Consider the following 19,483-nt stretch of genomic DNA (forward strand, 5'->3'; position numbering starts at 1 on the left):
CTTAAAACTTAAGCTCGTTGCTACAAAAGAAAAGTAACAGACGATGACAATCATAAATCAAAAGCATGTAAACAATACATGTACAGATTTTAACACTTGTCATTTTATACTAGCTTTTTAAACTCGTTAGGCCTTTTTTTTAAACAAGCAATTCTAATGGAAATTTTCATTATGTTTTAAAAGCTTCACTCCTCTCAGCTCAATTAATCCTTGTCGAAGTAGTAAAACACAGTTGTTACTTCCGACGTGGACAAAGCCACCTTTGCTGGGGAGAATATGTTTTCAGCATGATTAATGTAAAAACCGAACAACATAAATACATTTCTATAAACCCAAACATGATTGCTTTAAAAGGCATGCAATTTGAATAGTGACATCTAGTTTAAAGAAGAACATAAATGTATTGCATACTGTAATTAGTTGTCTTACTGACAAATTAAAAGCGATTTCTTTTCTAATAATAATGCTCTTTAAACCTTCCCAGATGGGGCATTATATACTGAAAGTTTAAAACGACAGCTACACGTATCGTGTATAGTGCTACATTTGACAGCAATGGTGGAAAACAGAAATACAAAAATACAGAAAGATGTTGAGGAAAATATTTTTCTATATACAGAAGTTTGTGGGTGTGTGTATTATTTTTAAAAATACCCAAAAAACTCTTGGCATTTTGTGTTGTGAACGACGACAGTAACAGACATTTCAGCTCCTGTCTGGACTCTCAGAGATATCGATTATTACCACTTGATTCATTTTCAGCTGACTCCCTTTTCATAGGAGTAAAGTGCAAGTCATTTGGTAAGTGCATGGCATAGAGTGAGTTTCAGACACCCCAGACGTAATGCAAAATGCTTTTAATACTAAATATTACAGTCATGTTTCTACTTGACGTGGTTTATAATTCTTCTAATGATTCTATGTGGGGATGACAGCAGTTGCGGAAGAGGATCTAGATTTGCCCAGAGCCCATAATATAAACAGGAGTCAGGTTACAGCAAATTAAAAGCAATACCTCTGCTAGCCAAAAATTAGAGAATGCAAGTCAACTTAGAAACTCCCCCAGTCCGCAATGTATGCAAATGTCATTTGATGTGACATTGATCCACTCAAACAACACAAGCTGGGTAGGAGTTGTGTGCATCCATTCAGCAACAATCTGCTTAAAGCAGATTGATAGTTGACGCTCATATACTGTAGTGGCTGCATTGACTAATGTGTGCATCAACGTCTTCTATGCAATGTATTTGTTAGAAGTAGCAGACAGTGGTCCAAATGACAAAAACCTTAAACAATGGAAAAAGACACACCTATTTTCACTGGACAAAACAATGAACTGCAGGCTATTTTTGGTCATGCTTCAATGTTCTGGCCAGTCAATATGAAATGCTCATTTCATATAAATCTGTATCTCCATGCTTGTACATGCAAATCATCTTCAAAAATGATTTTCCATATCTTAAATGTATGTCAGTGTCACTGCATTTGCAATTCAAAATTGATTGTTTGGGGCATTTCTCCAAAATCGCACATTTCTTAGATTATGTGGTTGCCAGTTAACCATGGGCATGCATGTTAGACAGACTTCAAAGAGTCAAGCTAAATAAAAAGCACAAGCTAGCTATATTATGCAAAGGAATGGGACACAACCTCAGGAGGCTAAAGGGAATGGTAATATTTTTTTAATGAACGCTGTTACAGGGGAATGCTGATAAACAATCTCTCTCTGCTTGAATCTGACACTGACAATCTAACAGATTTAATGAAGAAGTGGCTGTGTTGTGAATTTAGCAACCATGAAACTTAAAAAAATTAAATAAAAAATAGAGAAAGAAAGGCAGTTAAAAAAACTGAGTTTCTGAATGGTTGCAAGAGAACATTAGACAGAGTTGAGCCGTGGGAAATAACCTGAAAAAGAAAAGGTATTGTATCAATATCAATTCTAGGAAAGGGGTCTATTCCAATTATACTGTAGATTTTTTTTATTTAGTAAATCACAGCTCTGGGTAGTTTACAGGCAAGCCTGCAGGCCCCCAGATAAGACTGCAGGGGTCACTGGTGCGCGGAGGATACCCTAGCTGACCTAAGCCCTCCCACCCCGGGCGGCGCTCGGCCAATTGTGGGCCGCCTCCTGGGAGCTCCTGTGGAATAGCCTGGGAGCTTGGCAGTGGAATAGCCTGGACTTGAACCAGCAACGTCCAGGATATAGGGCGCATACTGCACTCCACATGGCGCGCCTTTATCGGATGCGCCACCCGGGAGCCTGAAGAAATCTATTTTTGATTATTGTCCCCGATTTTTAATAAATACATTTATAACAAATAAACTCCCAAAGAACCATACTCGCACCTTCTTGTCCTCTATTGAATTTGGCACACATTGGTAAGTAATTGCACTGGTGCCTCATGATTTTTGCCCCAGGGATCAAAAGCAATGACCACCTGTCCTGTTTGCAGCAGTCTGCAGTCCCTTGTGAGCAACACCAGTCTTTGTATTGAGCAAAAGAAGCAGAACGGGGACCCATATGCAATCTCATTTATCCAGGCCAGTAGATGCCACAGATTTGGGGCTTAATGTATAATAACAAAAAGGATCATCTTTGCATGATGGACAATTTCCACGTTGCCCTGCACTCAGTATGATACTTACAGCCATCCACATGACTTTAAAAGATGAAAAAGACAAATCCTTACAATAAGTACACTGTGCATACCAACCCATCTCCCAACAACAGCTAATTGACAGCAACACATAACACGATTTAAAATGTCCCTGGGGAACCAGGGTGCTACTTAAATGTTAATCCAGCACAAAAGATTGTAATACATAATCAACAGTATGTCACATGAACCATTATAACTATGTATCTGGTTATAGTATGTTATTCTCTACACTGCTGGGTAGAGGATATATTTTTGAGAAGGGAATATTTTTTATTTTTTTTGTAGTGAATTGATAATTATTTGAATATAGTATTAATGAGATGTTTAATCAAGAGTATTGCTTTCACTTTAGATTTAAATCCATGGGGAAAAAAAAAAACCCTAAAGAAGGTAAATTACAAGGTAATCAGCTAGACTAAAATCCTCTATGTTCTTCTGAAGGTCTATATAACCCACCATAAAAAAATAATGGAAACCGAAACAAGATTTAACTAATTTACTGCCTTGGGCATTTCATATGAAATTACATGCTTTTTTGGCACAATTTGGAGAAAGTGGTTAAATGTTGGCTCAACAACTGTACAAAACAAAAAACTAAAGTAAGATTTCAGATTAAGCATGTTGAAAACTGTGTTTTCACTAAAGTCAACTAGTGAACATTCAGGCAAGACCCATGGACAACAGTAACATGGTTGAAGCTACACTCTACACTGCAAAACCAATGGCATCAAAAATCCTTTTAATATCCATTGCTTTACTTATGACCAGAGAGAAAACCTTAATCGAATAGCTCTTGAAATGTATAATATAGATAGATAGGTAGATAGCTAGATAGATAGATATTTTTTACAAAAAGCCGATTGCTTGCGTCTAATGTGGGTTACCCATGGTGAAGCTTTATCAGGGAAACGTGCAAGCTTGAATAGATTGGACATGCTGGAACTCAGCAGTGGTCACCTCTTAGTTGGAAGGCAATAGTCTGACCTTTTGCTTATTGGCTGTCATTTATTTATGGATGTTATAAAAGACAGCTCTAGATAAAAGCTTATTGCTTTCTTGGATTTTCCACTAGCGCCGCTGCTTGCTCCTTGGAAAGATTTGAGAGCCGATAAAAAAGAAAGCATGGCAAGAAAAAACAAGTTTTGGATTAAGGAAAGGGATTTTAGTGTAAACTCCTAAAAGCTGAAAACATGAACCTTTGCAGTTTGCTGCAACACATTGTCTGTTGATTCAATGAAACAGTTACCCTGCTGTTATGGGGTCAGGATGTTACTAATCTTACAAGAGGCTCCATCTTTTCAGAAATTAGCCAACCATTCTCCTTTATCAGAAACATGAAAGTTGAGACGCTACAGGAACAAGACCGGTAAAGGGAATCAGTACCCTTAACTTAAGCAGTGCTGAAATCAGCTGTTTACAAAAACTCACTCCTGCAAAGATGACAAATGTTTTGATTGACATTACTACATAAGGCTTCAATAACAGATTAAGTTATTAGCAATAAAATTGCAACATGAAACTCAAGTAACACAGGTGATTCTGTAGTGTTAGATTCTTACATGCCCATAGGGGAAGCTATAATAACCTTGCAATCTTAGGAACAAAGGGATGTTTCATTTAGTTTTCTGGTAAAAGCTTACAAATTAGACAAATTGAAAAATCTAATATAAATCCTACAGAATGCACGTGTTATAAAACTAAACAAAGTAACGATCCATAGTCATTTTCTACACACACACACACACACACACACACACACACTTCTTTTATAATATTACTGGGATGGGCAATAAACTGGGATGGGCAATAAAGGTATCAACCTCCCTTTAAAATGTGTTAATTGCTAAAGTTTGATTAGATTTGTATTTAGTGCCTGGTGCCACCTGGTGGTGAAATATTGTAATTGTGATAATATTTGTATTGCAATTGTTTGTTGCACACAGTACAAAACAAATACAGGAAAATACAACAAATAAAATGCTAGAAAAGGAGTAACAGAGAAAAGGATCATGAACAAGCACAAACTAAGTAAAAAATGTGAAATCTTCAGAGGGAAATAAATGTAGATTAAAAAGGGGCTAAAGTAAGAAGAATAAAGTAAACCTTGCAAACACCACTTTAAACATCCTCCGTATTTCAATAATAAAAATAGAACAAAAAGGCTTTACAACTCCCTACTACTTTTTAATTTTTATATCACCATTAACAGCCACCATGTACTATTGTTCAGCCTTCTTACTGGTCCTAGTAACTGCCGTTAAAGTGATGAAGCCCTTCCAAATCCAAGGTGTAGCTGCCGAGTGTCTGTGTATCCACCAGAGGACTCAACACAGTGCATCTGACAACAGTGATCCCAGAATAACTGGGTGAACTGAACAGAGCCATTAAAGGCAATGTCCTGTTACTTCACCCAAGGATTTATTAATGTGCCACACAGGATGGACAAAGTGCTGCTCTGCGCTCATATATGGCATACATGAGTCTACAGAGAGATCAGTCCAGGGTTTTATAAAAATAAAAGTCCTTTAAACATAACAGAAACAAATACACTATACTTTGAGAAGCATAGCACATTTTGAAAGGCCTAATATTGTTGTACCATAGAATCACAAAAAAACAGGACCAGCAAAATCAATTTAAAATGTAATGCAGAAATAATAAAGCCCATGTTAGGACACAGTCTAACAATCCCCTTGAAACCCCATGATCCAATTACACATGACCCTGCTACAGCTTGATAGTCTCATTGCAAATGCATGAACAGTGCTGTTCAGAGCGAGAGCTCTGCCTGTAAATACAGTGGTGTTTTTTTGTGTTTCTTGGTGGTCGACAAGGATGGGGTTAATTCCTGTCCCTGCCAAAAACATGTGAGAATGTAGCTGCTCCTTGATAGAATAATTGGTGCTAACTAGGAGCAGCCACAACCTATAAAATTTGCATATCATACAGACATGAACAGCTATAATTAAACCTATGGGGAGAGCTGTTAGCGTCCGTCAATGGTGACGCATTTAAACCAGTTATGTTTATTGTATGAAGATTAAAGCCCCAGCTAGACATCTGAACACCTGCACAATGCAGACTACGTGATGCATTGCTACGACCTTGAAATGTACAGTTAACCCTATCACAAGAAATTACCTACAGTTAATCATTTTTTAGCTGTGAAAATGTCTGATGTACACACTTTTGCAATAGACAACATTCTGGTTTATTAACGCAGTCTATTTGAAAATGTTTATGAACAAAAGAAGCCTCATCAGCTACACAGTCTTGCATACATGCATTACTCGCCCCACCTCACCAACAACCAACCATGTAGATACCGCCCTCTGCTGTTTGCTCAAATTGAACTGCAGCATTGACAGCTAAAGGGAAAGAGCTAAACAACTAAACACATAGCAATGCAGGTACCATCACAACAACTAAAAACAGATCTAGTGTAATGTTGTCATCCGAGAGCATCTGGAGATATTGGGTTTTGGAAAGAGCCCTTGCGAAAATGAATTCTCATTTATTTAAGTCTTGGGTGATTATCCTATAACATGGCTTGCCAAATTCATCACAATCAATATGTTTTATGTTTGCTAAAAACACACAATGTATTATTATTATTATTATTATTATTATTATTATTATTATTATATTATTATTATTTTAGTTATTTAGTTTTCTGTAAAAAGGAAGATAAAACAAAGTCTGAATGTTATAGAATTAGAAACAGTATTTAATGCACTTGCATGTTCAATTTGGTGCCAAATCCCAGGCTTGTCCACAAAGATTCTCTTAATTTCTTCTTTTAAATGTAGCATTGCAATCCACTTTTTCTTGATTGCTGTTGAAACCGTGCGATCGTTGACATGTTTTACAGACAATCTTACTTGTAACATGTGCATTAAACCAACCTTTAAACACTTTGGACATAGGAATGTTAAGTCTTGTCAGACGGCCTCCATATGGAACATTGCAGTTTATCAATGTTGTCATCAAGGCTGACTAAATTATCCCATAATTGGCTATGTAGCCACAATATATCTGTTTGACTAATGAGAATGTAATCTCAAAGTGGAACGATAACCGCACATCAACATTGGATGTATGAGCAACACAATAAAAATCAAATGAAGAAAGTGAATCCTTGAACAAGAGTCATGAATGCCCGGAGCTGTAGAACACGAGCAGATCAAGAGATGTTGTAAGAACGTGAATGTTCATTTGTATGTTCTACTGCACAACTGCAGTCTCAGTAGAAAATGACTAAGAATACTTGAACTACAAATTGATGCATATATTACTATGTTCTTTAGGATTCTTGACCCCCTCCAAAGCTGTCATTATTCTGTTCAAATATGACAAAATCTTTTCACAAAGTGTATTATCTTTGCATGTTTCCCAACCAGACTCTGGAAACATAGATGCTGCACATGCTGGAAAATTGCTGGTTCTTCCATACCTAAACATTTTTAATTTAAGAGAATATTTTGTTATTCTTCTTCAAGGATCAAGCAGTATTCTACAAGATGAAAATTGATGACCTAACATCATTTATGAGCCAAGGTGTTTTTTTTTTTTGCTACTGAACAAATTCATGCAAAATACATGAACTCATAAAAGTCTTCTTCTCAAAGCATTATTCACGTAAAAGACGTGGAGACAACTCCATGGGAATTGTGCTGCCAAATTAACTTAAATACTAATTTTAATCAAAAGACAGGATATGAAGTGGCTGAGTTATGCAAGGCAAATTAAAACCAGCTAAAAGTGTAAGCTTACTTTATAATCCATGCTATTAAAGAAAACACCTTCCTTTCTAGTGCACAAAAGGTAACAAAAGAAGGAAGATTACTTTCTAACCCAAACTTAACAGCTTTATTTAAAGGCATTGTTTGTAGTTGAATATTACTGGTATTTAACATAGGGGCAGTATCAAGACTGTTAACATATTGTACTCCAACAGCACATGTAGTATTACAACAGTCTTTTCCCACAGCGGAGCACATTTAAAGGGTACTTGATTTAAAGGTAGCGTTGTTTTTAAGAAGCATGTCAGTCTTTCTTTTGAGATTTCCACACTGATAGCAATGTCAAACCAGGAATGTACTGCAAAGATGAAATAGTCATAACTTTGAATTAGCACTTTCCTATTAACATCGCACGCTGCATGAAAAGTCCAAAACCACTTTCTGAAACAAGTACATTAAATGCATACTACTAAAATATGTTTTTACCTTTCAGATTAACAGCAAAGTTAGCATACATCAATTTGCTGAAATGCTGATAATTGCTGTAATTCTTAATTAATGCAATGTGTAATGTTTTGGCAGAAATATAAGTGGAATTTATCAGTAGAGTAAAAACTCAAACAAAGCCCTCAGTAGCTCTGATATTTGAATGTATAATGTGAGAAACTGATGATAATCAGCTCAGGGATAAAGACAAGATCTTGCAGGTTTTTGGCAGCTGTGACAGTCCAATAGCATTTTATGCTTCTCAATACAGGCATTAACAAAAGCACTTTCTGTTCTTGTTCTTCTGTATTTGACTCTCCCTAGGATTTCAGCCCCTGCTTGTAATCTTCAAATTCCGACATGGCAGCAGGTGGTGAGACCAGCATGTTCTACTAGGCTGTATTTAACAGCTTGTGGTCGCACGTCTCCTCTTGTGTAAGCTGGAGAAAGGTTGAACGTGGGATCCATCCTTGATATCTTAAGTAAGTGCCCTTCATCTTGTCTGTTCAAAATGAGAAACAGCAATAACAGAGCCTCATTCTGACAAGCTTTGCCTCACATTTAATCTAGATAATGACACAATGTTTTGTTTTTTAAGTGGATATCTGTCATTTATGCTGTTTTTTTTGACAACAGAATACATAATCAGTATAACACAACACAAACTTTTCTTGTTTAAACTACCTGAAGAAGAAAAAATGCTGCAGGTAGTTTAAAATCCCTTTTCTGTTTTGTTTTTAGAAGCTTCAGTTGGTTCTTGACAGAATGGAATGCGGCACTGCATGTCACTTCCAAAACATAATGGAAAACTTCAAACATTATATTACATATGGCTTATTCACAAGGCCTATATCTGAACTGAAAATAAATTTACGACATTGCTATATGTAGACTATTATTCTGTACCTTTTATTGCATTTAACTTCAACCCAAGGACTGCAGTTATCTTTCCTATAAATTGAATGGCATTGCAGAGCTACAAAAATCGCCGAATTGCCATAGCAACAAGTAGGTGGCACCTGTGTTTATATATAACAATGTTTTTTTTTGGTTTGTTTTTTTCTTCGCAGGAATGTTTTATCAGGGAAAGCATCAAGAAACAGCACATGTTGGGGTTTTCAAGTCTCCAGAGTAAAATGCTCTGACAGGGATTTTTAAACTATAAACTGCAATTAAGTTTACCATAATCCCACTGCCAACATTTTTTCACAATGATACAATGAACTTCAACTACTGCCGCCTGAAAGACAATAAATATTTCAGCGGTACTATAACTGTAATGTAGCTACTGGATTCACATCAAACTCTGGTACTTTACAGGCAATTACACCCAGCTACAGTACACTGTAGTAACACTTGATAATATTCACCAGCTGAACTGATCATATAATTAGTAGGATAAGTGGGGCCACTTACATACACACATTAATGTTATTCTCCACTTCTTAGAATTGCTTGTTCTTAGAAAACTAAAAACCTGAAATAACTTTTTCATTGAAATTTAATGTCAAGTGTAATGACATTCAACAACATAAACATGCACTCAATGATATGCAAAGTTCTACTGAACATATTGTAAGGCTTGTTTATGTTTTGTCAACAGGCACACTGAAATGACACAAGGGGACAAACATTTTGCAAAATACCACTTACTAGGCTTGTTAAAACAAACTGCTGCAGTTAACAAATCAAGGAAGGTTATTTATCCGCATTACTGGTACCAGTACAATTAAAATGAAATATGTATCGCTGCCAGTGTGTAAGCACATTTTAAGTATACTTTTCTAATGATACAGTAAGGGTTCAAGAGGTTTTATCCAAGCAAGCCATATGGGATAATACAAAGAAAAATCTATGCTCTAAATTGATATATGGATATTGTTTTTAAAAAAAATAAAAGAAAATCTGAGAATAAATACCATGTAACTGACAATATTGGCTAAAAACCTTTTTTCTATTTAAGATGATACTGCAAGAATGATTTAGCTTTTAAGCTTTAATTAACTCGAAGTAAAGCAATTAGAAAAAATCTGATTGAATTAACCTTTTGAACCCCACTGAAAAAGTACAATCACCATTAAATAACTTAAGTAGAAAGGTTTCAAAGATTGTGTAAGTTTTGGATAGATTGTTAATGGATGGCAACATTATACTTCTGTATTGACATGGTGTTTGCCAGATAAAAAAAAAACATATGAAATTAAACAGGCTTAATTCCAGTGCTTTTCCAAATTAGTAGCTGAAGTATGACTTGATTGTTAACAGCTCTTCATTATCTTCAATTTCTTATACTTAAATCTGTATTTTCAACACCATTAATAAACAAGCAATATAAAATTGTGAACCAGTTGGCTGATGTAGTGAAACCGAGGTCACACCTGTGAATCTGATGGCATAATATCCCATCTTTAGGAGCTTGCAGTTTCCTACTGCTTTCCAGTTGAGCTTTTCAACACTGTTTCAAAGCTTTGAAAGGAGGCAAAATGCAACCAGGTTGATCTTATCAAACAACACTTGATCCTTTAAAACAGATACTGTACTGGCATTTCGTCCCCCAAAACGTCCCTATTGTCATCATCATCATCATCATCATCATCATCATCATCATTCAGGGTCATGCTTAAATCGAAAGATACACATAACCTTTTGAAAGGAACAGCAGATCCATGCACAGAAACAGATTATGGTTTTAAAGTCACAATCTGAGAACCTAGCACATTCAAACTGCTAGGTAGAAGAATCAGAAATGGGAAAAGGAGTTCTGACAGTGATCTGTGTTTGTTATTGCAGTAACATATATGCAGTAGGCTTTCCTTTGTACATAACCAGACAATGGTTGCTTAACCTACTTTACTCTAGTTTAAAACTATTGGTGTGTTTTAATAATAATAATAAAAAAAATACCTGAATAATACTGGAGACCAATGTTGCACATGGAAGCCAAAAGCATAAATATTGTTGGCGTTCAAGTGGACCTTCTACAGTGCTTTACTGTTAAATACAGTACGTGCATGAGGGCTGCAGGTAGCTTGCAATTCAAGTATATGCTTCCGTGAAGGAGTTCCGATATGGCCACACAGCTCTGGAATAGGACTGGCAGTACAGCTCATTTGTCACTGTAGTTCTAGGTATCACCTACGGTTTATCCTGGTGTAAATTCTATTCAGGAGATCGGAACCAGTTTGACTCAATTTAGTCAATACATCACTGCATACCAGTCCAGTAGCAGGGTGATTCATCCTTGACTGGGCCAGTTTTGGTTTTCTAACCCCTGATTTATCTATGCAGCAACATTCATATACTGAAGAAATTCTGTAAAGGTGCCGACCTTTGATGGTACATCACTTAATTACTAGCAAAATAAAATGGAATCAGACATCGAACTTTTACACGCAATTGTATGAATTCTAAGCTTAACTCGAGGCGTCTCTCTCTGGCATCACACTAGTGTTGAATGCATCTGAAAATAAAGCTGCAGTATCCGATTATCCAGGTTTTCAGATATGACATGTTATAATTATAAAGATCTAACTGTCAAGACAAGTATAAAATGTTACTGAATAGCCTTTTGGTTTCTCTTTCACTGATCAGGTTTCTTTTGGAATGTGTTACCCAATAATCAGGTGATCACGAGTCTTAAGCCCTTTCAAACGTTGCTTTTGTGCTCTCTGAAACCCAGCTGCGTATTGTGTTAATGCTATTAATAGGCATGAATTTCAATTTGATTTAGTGGTTTGTCAGCTTCTTCCATTTGGGGAGTCTGCTGAAGTTGCACAAAAACAATAAGGGGGTGCATCACCTCAATATAAAACCTCTTAAACTTTCAAAAAAGGGGGGGGGGGGTAATTGTAATTAAGCAAGATTCAAACTGAGGCAGCATTTTTAGTTTTTTACATGGCAAATGGTGCAATCAAAATGGTATATTCTTAAACATGGAAATATATGGGGTGGGGCAATTTAACCAGTTAATCCTTTGACAAAAAAAAAAAAAAAGAAAACGGTTACTGGTATCAGTTGTCTTCATCTAGAAGAGCATTACATGGAGCTAAGCTGAGGTTTAACTTTACAATCAAAGGCCTTGTTAGTTCAGCTAGATGGCAGACACAACGATTGCCATCTGTAACAGTGCTTCCAGATAATGGTAGCTCCATTGATCAGCTTTAGTCTCCGCTGCCTAAAAAACTAAATTGATAGTCCAGTATACAGTAGATACAATTAGAGTGGTTGTGTAACTAAAGCTTGTGTACAGTCCCCCCACCCTCCCCCAAGACACGCATGAACAGAGTTTCTGTAAGCAATTGGTTAATTTTCATATTTACACTTGACATTGAAAGGCAACAAAGATGATTTTTCATAAAAAAAAAAAAAAACACAACATTATTGGCTAATGGTATATGCAGTTTATTTTTCACACCCAGAGTCAATGTTGTTTAAGAAACATTTATATTAAATTCAAGAACATCCTACACGTTTCCTCTGCAGTGATTACTCCTACACTTGAAAAGTACTTAAATAAAACATTTGTAAACCTACTGAATCAAAAATAAAATATACATTACAAATATCTGAAAACATTGGATGAGATTGCCAACACATTTGCATTTTGGATTTGAAACCACAACCACCACAATGGTCTGACGATATAAAAGTTTTTAATTAGAGCAGGCATGCTCTTCAGAACACAGTGAATAACACACTCCCATTTCAACTTCTTAGAGACCAACACACTGGTATTCCTGATCCACCTTTTCATGAGGGACTCTATGCTTCACCAGGCAGTGTGAATGCTCTCGCCATCTGTGTAAACGTGATCACAATCAGTAAAGCTGTCTTCAATACAAAAAGAAAAAAAACAAGTGAAGAAAATGTATTCCGACTCTTGTCAGACATGTAGTGCAAAATAAACTCTCTCAAGTATGTAACCACTCTCCATTCACGGACACTTAGAATACCAAAAAAAAGTCAACTGTGCCTTTTGAGGCTTCAAGAAAATAGAATCACCTTAAACGCTTAAAAAAAAGCTTGATATTAGACATAAACATGCAAATTGGCATTCATATAACTTAACAAGGTGGCCTCAGACAGGCAACAATTTGTGACATCTATTATCATTCCTGAAAAGCACTGCGTTAAAAAAAAAAAAAAATGAAATTAAGTCATTAGATAAAGCAGTAGGATTCATTGAAATGCTATGTATGGTGCAGATGTTACCAAATTTTTACATATCAAAAGGGAGAGAGAGTGGCAGTGAAAGCAATTTGCTCCTTTATCATGACACCCATTTATCACCTTGCAGGTTTGCATATCCATGCTAATTGTAAGAGGGAAAGCTGTAAATTCACTACTCTTTTGTCTGGTCGTGGCCACCATGTTTTTCTTCAGTTTCTTGTGTAACACATTATGCGAAAAGGCACTTTTTTAAAAGGCTATTCACATGTCAAAATACCAGCGACAGCTTTATTTCATCCGCCTGCTTGTTAACACTTTGAATGGTAACCGGTTCAGTGTGATGCAGATCCAATAAGGTTACAGCAAGGACAGGGGCTCCTGAGAGTTTGAAATGTCTCTGTATTGAGTTTCTGCTTCTCGCTCAATCCATGCAGTTTTGTGCTGGCTTACATTTTTGTGTTGCTAAGCACAGAAAGAGCTTTGTCTACACACACGCCCTTCAAAATAACACCGCATCACAGACTTAAGTCGGCAGCAGAACCAGTCCTGTGAATGGAAAATTTGAGAAGCCTGGACTCACCGTTACCTTTTGTATCTTATGGAATATTCCAAAATATGCAAATGTTCTCTTTAAAATAAATAAATAAAAATAAATAAAAACTGTGCACATACTTTGGAGGATGTTTACTCTCAAGATACATTTCAAAGAAGCACACCAGAACAGTTCCTTTAGAAAACAGTAACTGGGTCATAAGATAGGGCATATCCAATATCAAGCTCTCATATAACAGATGTTAATAGTGCTTGTAATGAGGCTCATTACTACAAAAGAAATTGATCAGGCTAAAGGCAAACATACATATTTCAGGAAAAAGGTTTGCGGTAACTTAGTATTAACTCGTCAAGAGTGTGCTTAGTGAACAACTAGTTTTCCAGACACACTACAGTTCAAGTAAATTTGCTATTATTTAAAATATCCCATGAAAACATGTTTTGTTATCCATATATAAGTGCAACATTGTTAAATATGCATTGCTGCTCCTCCAAATCAGGATAACAGTAAAACAATATGCATTGACCCTAAAGTAATACAAAGTAACAAATTATATTTGAATCATATTTTATACATTAACTTTGATATGGTAACAAATGAAATAAAGTCATACATTTATTGCTTTATTTAAAGACACTAAATTCTTCTTCCTGGGCTGAATATATATTAAAAAAAAAATCTTACTAATTATTTGCATTTTAAAACAGCACAGATGTGCTGGTTTTAATAATAACATGCAGTTGTAAATAAAACATTGGACTAAAAGGGGGAAATTAATTTTCCAAATCTAGAAAACAAAGCAATTATCCCAACATCCAATATTTGCAAGAAGGGACACAAGTTCTGAGTGGATGAACAGGCATTGAATATTTAGTAGAAAAATAAAAAACTACTAAAATATTTCACAAAGGTCCAGAGACCGACTACGTTAAAAGTGCAAGCTCCCTTAGGCTGGGGAAACATATAGCTTACCTAAGTACTCCCATGCAAATATTCTGATTTAAATATACAGACAGTATATAATTAATGTATCTAAATCTCCATACCACACAATCCAAAGCTTTAGCACCAGATCTATTGCTAAACTCTAAATTGCCTTTACACATACTATCACTACATGTCTGACATCCCTACAGATTATGGCTTATCTCTGTACTCATCTTTCTATTGATCTTGCCATATGCAAACATTGTTTCTAAGCCTAAAACAGTGACTATAACAAAATACTGTAAAAAAAAAATATGTGCTTCACTGAACAAAAATCACATTGTGTATTTATGTTCTTTCAATGGCAGAAGTGTCATCGCCTTCTTCAGAATAGAAGGTTCTATAACAAAGAGTCTTTATGGTGAAGTGTACCATTAAGCGTTCACAAAAACAGTCCTCCACAGATTTCCCTACAACTGCAACCTAAAACAGCCAAACATGCAGCAATAACCCAGGCAGCAAATTAGAATATGACATCACCTTTAGAACAGAAGGAAAATAGCCTTTTACAGTAAGCTAAACATGGAACTAGGTATTAAGATTATATTCAGCCATGGCACTATCATTCCAGGCAAAAACAGAAGAAGGAAAAAATGTGCAGACATATCTCTTACACTGGCCTTCAAGATTAAGTCTTTCACTGTCTTTTTGCATTTGCCAAGTCTCCTAAACTATACTAAATCGTCTGCTAGAAATGGCTGGAAAAGGGCCACGGTTAATTGTTTTTGCCACAATTAAGGAAACATTCCTGCGTTAGCAATTACACTGTAATGGTTGAGAGCGACTGCTGGTTTACAAGCCTTCACATCTAATTCCCTCCAGCATGTTGTAAATTCTGTCTTTACAGCACAAAGTCCATTAACTTTCTTTATCACAGAGTTAAACTGCTGGCATGCAGAGGGAAAGTTTCAGCCTATTATGTATGGGACTAATTGACTTATCTGAGACCACTGATCATGAGATGTAACTTACAAGAACTGCTCTCTGAACCTTTTCACAAACCATATCTTTCCATTGCCCAATAGATTCGCAAATTGTGATTTACCAGCAGGGTTAATCAAATTGGGAAAAACATAAAATACACTGTTTAAAGCCATGTCTAACAATCTGGCAATGCTATTTAGTTTTGGCATTTAAAAAGAAGTAACTGCAAACATCTAAGCATTTATCACTGGGACCCACAGTGCACTCTTGCCAAGTCATCTCAGCAACTGTTTAAATTATTTTGTTGATTTGTATGTGGATAGCTGGAAATGCTGTCACCAAAACATGTTTTTTTTAATACGTCTGCACAGCTAGCAGCTGTTCACTAAACTATGTGACGCAAGGATACTGAAACACAATCGCAGTAACATAAGAAATGCTGAAAAAGTATTTAATAAACAGCTGAATTGTTATGTTTTAAACACTTCAAGTATGCTAAAACTATTGCTACTTTTTCTGTATTTGAAGAACAAAATCAGCACATGGCTAAAATAATACTCTCTGCAGGCAAATCTAGTGCTTTCTTTATTTTTCTACCTATTCAGTAATTACAAGAGTGAGGGATTAAATATGCCAAATACTACATTAATAAACAAACTATCCATTTTTTTAACAAAGTCACTTAATTATCACCTTTAAAAATAAATATACCAAATACCACAATGATTTTTCAAAGCATCTCTCTTAAATGTAGCAAATTAAATATTTGTTTTGCATTTCAATTGACTAACAATTTCCCTGCATGTTGCACTGAAGTTTATTTAATTTCTCCTAGTTGTAAACATAAACTGAACGGAAAATACTTACAAAATGAACCACCACGATCACCATCAGAAAAATATATAAAGAATTAGTCAATTACTGACATGAACACAATTACTTACCTCCATTTATGCAACACAAAGCCAGGACACTGATCTCCACACACATTACAAAGCTGTCCTCTTTCTGGGTCATCAAGAGCAGTCAACTGCAAATGGTTTAAAAAAAAAAAAAAAAAAAAAAAACACTTATGGATACAGACAGCTTGATACAATGTAACAATATTCTATGCAAATACCCTTAAGCATGCAGATACACTGCAAATGTATCAGGCAATTAAAGGTTGGACCTTATACAGCGTCCCTAGCTACACATGGTAGAGATTATCCCCATCTCTTTTTTGTGTTATAAATTCAAATGTAAGGAGGTTCCGGAAATGCACACCGTCAAAGAACCATTTCTCCTGCTCCAAGACTGAGCAAATGTACTTCTAGCTGAACAAATCTATTCACTAACTCTGTGGTGGAACCATGCTAGTCACAATTAACAGCACCTGACAATACAGTACAGTATAGAAAAAAAAAAACATTTCCCAAACAAAAGGAAAAGGGCATAGAAAAAGTGGATATGGGTGTACTTACTATATATGGAGATTCTTTGACAGTTTTAAAACTAAAAAAAAACTACAGTGTAAAAAAAAACCTGACAATATGAAACACCTTTATGTGTCCAGCCTATAATATCCAAGATGATTTAGTTCTAAACAATAAAATTAAACAAGTCATGTTTTTTTTTTTTTTTTGACAGGATTTATTCGCTTTCATGTGTGACAATTGAAAAGTGACAGTAAAACATTCAAGTGATCTTTTTAGCCTACTGGTACAGTATGTCAGTGTACATTAAGTTTAATTACAGAGGCTTTGACTACTGTTGACATAAGCAGCCAGTGATCAGTGATGTACTGTGGGTGCACCTCGTTAGCCAAGCTGGAAAAGTCCCAGCACTGGCTTGGACCAAAGAATTAGAATAGGGTTTCCTACAAATATTTATTTGTAAAGCCTTATGAACCTGATTTAGTGACCCACTGGTAGAAACATCTAAAACAATTCTGATGCAGATGATGCAGTATGACCAATGAAATTTACTACAGTTGAATTCTAGTGGTTATTCTGTGAGGGTGGCTTTTCTATTTAGGCCACCACAAACAGTTTAAGAGGAAAAGCAACTAGTGTATTAAGGAAGTTAATTATTTATTAAAGAACTAGATATTTTTGTGGCTATTTTGGATTCCCCTGGCTCAGTAAAAACCAAACAAAAAGTCATATGCATCTAAGTAACAGACCTATAAATCAAAGCCTCTAAGGAAGTTAAATATAGAGCAGGTGTGATGCATTGAGACATATATTTGTACTACTGAAAGGAATGTACCAGTGACCACATTAAGGGAACAAAGAATGTTATAAATGCCCATCTTATAGCTACAAATAACAATTATGTTAGACAGTAACACATTTTGTATTATTATTTTTTTTTTTTTAATTGGAAAAAAAAAAAAAAAAAACCCTGGTCTTCATGACTGCTAATTTAATCTTCACTGGACTTTGTTCTAAAAATCTATGAATCTAATGTCTGACTGGACCCACCAGGATTCCAGTTTCCATGAGAACCAATTTAAACTTGTAGATACCCACTGATCCAAATCGAGTCACACACAGCCTGTTTTAGAAACCCACTAGACCATAGCTGGAGAGCGATTTTCATTATAAATCCAATCTAAGCTATCCCTACTACCTTCTGTACTAAAAGTTCCAGGCATTATACCTTTACAACAGTTTTTAAATGTTGTCCAGAAAGGTGAAAAGCTGACAAATATGAAATAATGCATATGTATTTATCATATAAAAACACTTTCAGCTTTACGAAGAATTAAGTTTTGAGTTTTGAAAAAAAAAAAAATAATACATGTGAGACAATAGTTTAAAATGGTAGTGTTTCTTGAGGTTTGTCATTCATGAGCAATAAGATTAATATATGTTACCTTGCACACAAAGACAATTAAAACGAATTATCTGTAAAAAAACAAAAAAACAAAAACAAAAACAAAAAAAACACAGCACAGCATGGGTATGAACAAACTACCTTTTCTTGGGCAGGTGCCTGTTCAAATATTTTAACAGTACGTACCAGTGGCTCCATTTATATTCTTTTTTTTGGATCAACAAACATTGTTCAATATATATATATATATATATATCTAATATATTATATTATTATATATATATATAAACATGGTATATACCAACTTTGACATTGGAACTAATTTGAACGACCACGTTCGAAGCAAAAAAAAAAAAAAAAAAAAAAGCATTCTACTGAGAATGCGCTTGCTGCAATAATAATAACACGACTTTATCATCAGTCAATACAAAATGCATTCGCAACTTTAGTGCTGGACACAAACCACCCTTTTTTGGCCGATAAAGCTGTGTAGCATGCAGGTAGATACATCGTGCAAACCCCGAGAATCCCAGAACGCTATAACAATGCCTCCTTCACCTTTGCCTAAGCTGCAGATGAAATAGCAAAACACGCCCAGCTTGCAATACCTACCGATCTGCTGGAATGTCTCTTTTTGGAACTGCGAGTGAACATGACAAGTTAATTTCCCAGGTTTCTGATTTGTAAACGAAGACTGACTCCTCTTGCGCATTGGTAGGTGAATCCTCGATGTGACGCTCCAGATCCCACAAGCAAACGCTATCGAATGTCATTAATGAATAAAGAAGACAGCCAATTTCCGGAAATCGCAGCTCCACCCAAGACAAATTCAGCCAATGACATCGGTCACTGGCTCGTAAAGTTTAAGAGATTTTTGTTGACATACCTGCATATACAAATAATCAAAGCACCCAAGGTTTAGCTATGTGAAATGAAATATATAGATTCTATGTCATACATTTATTTTTTTTACATGTACAGATAGTGTTAGTAACATGTTTCCACGAAGTCCTTTTTGCTAATCAGTATGTTACGCAAAGGTTAATAAGTAAATTTTGACCAAGAAGAGAATTTCATAGTTTAAAGTTTAACCATTTCAGCCCGTTTAGAAAATTCTGTTTAATCCCTGCAATAACTAG

At 35.5% G+C, this 19,483-nt stretch overlaps 1 protein-coding gene across 1 annotated transcript in view; it reads right to left on the reverse strand.

Moving 5' to 3' along the window:
- Positions 1-19,096, reverse strand: part of LOC121298172 (prickle-like protein 2) — a 69,506-nt gene extending 50,410 nt beyond the window's left edge. Inside the window, exons 1-2 of the mRNA XM_041225089.1 lie at positions 18,957-19,096; positions 16,469-16,554 (exon numbers count right to left, since the gene is read on the reverse strand). The gene's annotated coding sequence lies outside the window, so the exon portion shown is untranslated. The remainder of the gene's footprint in view (positions 1-16,468; positions 16,555-18,956) is intronic.
- Positions 19,097-19,483: the final 387 nt, after the last annotated feature.

This window comes from Polyodon spathula, chromosome 23 (assembly GCF_017654505.1).
Source record: "Polyodon spathula isolate WHYD16114869_AA chromosome 23, ASM1765450v1, whole genome shotgun sequence".
NCBI lineage: Eukaryota > Metazoa > Chordata > Actinopteri > Acipenseriformes > Polyodontidae > Polyodon > Polyodon spathula.